The sequence below is a fragment of the Ranitomeya imitator genome, chromosome 3, assembly GCF_032444005.1.
Source record: "Ranitomeya imitator isolate aRanImi1 chromosome 3, aRanImi1.pri, whole genome shotgun sequence".
In the NCBI taxonomy this organism is placed as follows: Eukaryota; Metazoa; Chordata; class Amphibia; order Anura; family Dendrobatidae; genus Ranitomeya; species Ranitomeya imitator.
This window is the reverse complement of record NC_091284.1, coordinates 400954640-400959763: the sequence shown is the minus strand read 5'-3', so window position 1 is coordinate 400959763 and position 5124 is coordinate 400954640. Positions and strand designations below refer to the sequence as shown.

Below are 5124 nucleotides of genomic sequence, written 5' to 3'. Positions count from 1 at the left end.
TTTAATTTCATCTCTTCGAAAAAAGGACAAATAAAATATGGAACGCTTCACGAATTTGCGTGTCATCCTTGCGCAGGGGCCATGCTAATCTTCTCTGTATCGTTCCAATTTTAGTATATGTGCTGCCGAAGCAAGCATGGTCACATGGAGACTCTCAGTGATATATATACGGCGCAGCATGGCCATCCCCCGAACTTAGGGAGAGTGAATAGGTAAATGATACTTTTTCCATTAAGAGCAAAAAACATACATAGTAACATAGTAACATAGTTAGTAAGGCCGAAAAAAGACATTTGTCCATCCAGTTCAGCCTATATTCCATCATAATAAATACCCAGATCTACGTCCTTCTACAGAACCTAATAATTGTATGATACAATATTGTTCTGCTCCAGGAAGACATCCAGGCCTCTCTTGAACCCCTCGACTGAGTTCGCCATCACCACCTCCTCAGGCAAGCAATTCCAGATTCTCACTGCCCTAACAGTAAAGAATCCTCTTCTATGTTGGTGGAAAAACCTTCTCTCCTCCAGACGCAAAGAATGCCCCCTTGTGCCCGTCACCTTCCTTGGTATAAACAGATCCTCAGCGAGATATTTGTATTGTCCCCTTATATACTTATACATGGTTATTAGATCGCCCCTCAGTCGTCTTTTTTCTAGACTAAATAATCCTAATTTCGCTAATCTATCTGGGTATTGTAGTTCTCCCATCCCCTTTATTAATTTTGTTGCCCTCCTTTGTACTCTCTCTAGTTCCATTATATCCTTCCTGAGCACCGGTGCCCAAAACTGGACACAGTACTCCATGTGCGGTCTAACTAGGGATCTGTACAGAGGCAGTATAATGCTCTCATCATGTGTATCCAGACCTCTTTTAATGCACCCCATGATCCTGTTTGCCTTGGCAGCTGCTGCCTGGCACTGGCTGCTCCAGGTAAGTTTATCATTAACTAGGATCCCCAAGTCCTTCTCCCTGTCAGATTTACCCAGTGGTTTCCCGTTCAGTGTGTAATGGTGATATTGATTCCCTCTTCCCATGTGTATAACCTTACATTTATCATTGTTAAACCTCATCTGCCACCTTTCAGCCCAAGTTTCCAACTTATCCAGATCCATCTGTAGCAGAATACTATCTTCTCTTGTATTAACTGCTTTACATAGTTTTGTATCATCTGCAAATATCGATATTTTACTGTGTAAACCTTCTACCAGATCATTAATGAATATGTTGAAGAGAACAGGTCCCAATACTGACCCCTGCGGTACCCCACTGGTCACAGCGACCCAGTTAGAGACTATACCATTTATAACCACCCTCTGCTTTCTATCACTAAGCCAGTTACTAACCCATTTACACACATTTTCCCCCAGACCAAGCATTCTCATTTTGTGTACCAACCTCTTGTGCGGCACGGTATCAAACGCTTTGGAAAAATCGAGATATACCACGTCCAATGACTCACCGTGGTCCAGCCTATAGCTTACCTCTTCATAAAAACTGATTAGATTGGTTTGACAGGAGCGATTTCTCATAAACCCATGCTGATATGGAGTTAAACAGTTATTCTCATTGAGATAATCCAGAATAACATCCCTCAGAAACCCTTCAAATATTTTACCAACAATAGAGGTTAGACTTACTGGCCTATAATTTCCAGGTTCACTTTTAGAGCCCTTTTTGAATATTGGCACCACATTTGCTATGCGCCAGCCCTGCAGAACAGACCCCGTCGCTATAGAGTCACTAAAAATAAGAAATAATGGTTTATCTATTACATTACTTAGTTCTCTTAGTACTCGTGGGTGTATGCCATCCGGACCCGGAGATTTATCTATTTTAATCTTATTTAGCCGGTTTCGCACCTCTTCTTGGGTTAGATTGGTGACCCTTAATATAGGGTTTTCATTGTTTCTTGGGATTTCACCTAGCATTTCATTTTCCACCGTGAATACCGTGGAGAAGAAGGTGTTTAATATGTTAGCTTTTTCCTCGTCATCTACAACCATTCTTTCCTCACTATTTTTTAAGGGGCCTACATTTTCAGTTTTTATTCTTTTACTATTGATATAGTTGAAGAACAGTTTGGGATTAGTTTTACTCTCCTTAGCAATGTGCTTCTCTGTTTCCTTTTTGGCAGCTTTAATTAGTTTTTTAGATAAAGTATTTTTCTCCCTATAGTTTTTTAGAGCTTGTTAGCCGGAGTATTACCACAGCAGCGCGTGTTACTTCATATAAGCAGCAGAATCCAACGTAAGGCAAACTGTGTTTAATATATGCAGCTTGAACTGGAACAAAATAAGAAAGCTTTGACAGTAACTACCGATATAATCTAGTCCATGTAACACATGTCTCTCTGTGAAGGAAACAGCAGCAGAATGATGCAATCAGTGAGAGTCCTCTGACCTTTTTGTACAAACTTTAACAATCACAGCATAGCTGACAAATGAACACTCATAGACATTCAATGCAGACTACAACAGGAATGGAGTTGTTGCATTTAAACTTATTCCAACACCCCCACTCAACAACTGCTTATCCTGTTAGTCCCATTGCAGTTCTGAATTCTTCAAACTTGGCTCTTGACAATGGCTTTGTCAAAACATCTGCTAACATCTTGTCAGATTCACAGTAAACGAACTTTAGAACTTCACGCTCTACTAAGTCACGCAAGTGATGATGTTTAACATCAATGTGCTTTGTTCTTGCACTTATCCTTTCACTGCTGGCGAGCTTGATACATCCTTGGTTGTCCTCATAGATAACAGTTGGTTCAGCTAGTGGTTTGCCGAATTCTTCCAAAAGTTGCTTCAACCAAATTAACTCTTGACTTGCATGAGCAGCTGATGTATATTCTGCTTCTGTAGAAGACAATGCAACTGACACTTGTTTTCTACTGGACCATGAGATTGAAGTGTGTCCTAACTTGAACAAGTAACCACTTGTTGATCTTCGATCACTTGAGTCTCCAGCCCAATCTGCATCTACATATCCTCTGAGAATTAGATCTCCTGATGCAGAAATCTTTAGACTTAACTCTTGGGTTGCCTTAAGATACTGAAGAAGTCTCTTAATTGCATTCCAATCTCTTTGGCGTGGCTTGCTTACACGTCGGCAGAGAATTCCCACTGTGGCTGAGATATCTGGACGGGTTGTGGTTGCTATGTATAGAAGTGCCCCCACTGCTTGTCTGTAACTGTCATTTGTGGGTAGCAGATCTTCTTCTCCTTCCAATTTTAGGTAAGATGGATCCATTGGAGTTGATATGCCTTTGGCTTCTGACATTCCAAACTGGTTTAGAACTGTGGAGATTTTAGAATTTTGATTAAGAAGAAAACTTCCATCTTCCTCTCTCTGGATTTGGATTCCCAAATAGTATGTCACATCTCCAAGGTCCTTGGTCTCGAAATGCTTGTTCAGAATTTGACCTAGTTTTGAAATTTCTCTCTCTTCTTGATGCGCTATTATTACATCATCCACATATAGAATAACATACATCCAATCTTGTGATACACCTTTTGTATACAAACATGGATCCGCTTGAGACCTTTTAAATCCTTCGTCGATTAACACTTTGTTCATCTTAGTGTTCCATGCTCTTGCTGATTGCTTAAGGCCGTAGAGAGATTTTTGCATTCTGCAAACAAGGTTCTCTTTACCCCTTTTAACATAGCCTTCTGGTTGAGTCATGTACAGCTCTTCTTCAATGTCTCCATGTAGAAAGGCTGTTTTGATGTCAAAATGTCTTACTTTCATCTGCTGAACAGCAGCTATGGATAATAAAGTTCTGAATGTAGTTTGCTTGGCAACTGGAGCAAAAGTAGCATCATAATCTTCACCATATTTTTGTGAATATCCTTTTGCGACCAATCTTGCTTTAAAACGGTGAACATTACCTTCGGAGTCATATTTGTTCTTAAAGACCCACTTACATCCAATTGCTTTCTTGCCTTGAGGTAGCTCTGTGAGCTCCCATGTTTTGAGCTTATGAAGGGATTCCATTTCTTCATCAGCAGCTTTTATCCATTTTTGCTTCTTATGAATAGGCAGTTTTTGCATTTCCTGCCATGACTGTGGCTCTTCTTCTGGAATTGATCTGATCATATAAGAAAGGCGTTTAGCTGGAATTCCTTTATTTGATCTTCCTGATCTTCTGATCTCCTGAGGTTGGCTTGGTTCTTCTGTTTCTTTTTCAGTACTTTCAGAGCATATCCAGACTTCAGTATTTTCTTTGAGATTCTCTTCAATGTCTGGAATCACTGACTGAAATTCTTGTTCCTTAGGTTGAATTATTTGCGTAACCTCATGAAATTTGAGCGATACTGAGTTTTCATCAATCACTACATCTCTGCTGATTGTTACTGTGTTGGTCTGTGGGTGCAGGATTCTGTATCCTTTCTGAGTTTCACTGTACCCCACAAGAACTCCTTCCTTTGCATGAGATTCCCACTTAGAACGTTTTTCTTTGGGAACATGCACAAAAGTTTTGCTTCCGAATATCCTGAGATGCTTCAGGTTGGGCTTCTCACAGTTCCATAGCTCATATGGAGTTTTACTTGTAGCTTTACTTGGCAGTCGATTTTGAAGATAGGTAGCAGTCATGATGGCTTCTCCCCAATATGTTGTAGGTAGGTTTCCATCAAATAGCATACTTCTTCCACTTTCACAAAGAGTTCGGTTCTTTCTCTCTGCTGTGCCATTCTGCTCTGGGTTGTATGGAACGGTTGTCTGGAACACGATTCCATTCTTTTTCAGGATGGTTTGCACTTTACCACTTGTATATTCAGTTCCATTATCTGCTCGCAGTACCTTTGGTATTCTTCCAAATTTGTTAAGAACTGCAGCAAGATATTCTTCAAGTTTCTGTGGAACTTCATCTTTACTTTGAAGTAGGTAAGTAACAGTATATCTGGAATAATCATCAATGAATGTGAGAAAATATCTCTTCTTGCTGGGAGTAAGAACACTCATTGGACCACACACATCTGTATGTATCAAATCCAGTATCTGTGCAGATTTAGTAGTGCTTACTTTAGGAAACGATTTTCTGGACATTTTCCCTTTTAGGCAACTTGTGCACTTCATTGTTTGATTACACTGGTTGATTGCAATACCATTTGCAAG

The 5124-nt window shown here is 40.0% G+C and overlaps 1 non-coding gene across 1 annotated transcript; it reads right to left on the bottom strand.

The window, feature by feature from the left end:
* Positions 1 to 31: 31 nt before the first annotated feature.
* Positions 32 to 138, bottom strand: LOC138673728 (U6 spliceosomal RNA). The gene has a single exon (XR_011320343.1). It is a non-coding gene; the product is annotated as a U6 spliceosomal RNA (small nuclear RNA).
* Between the last annotated feature and the right edge of the window lie 4986 nt (positions 139 to 5124).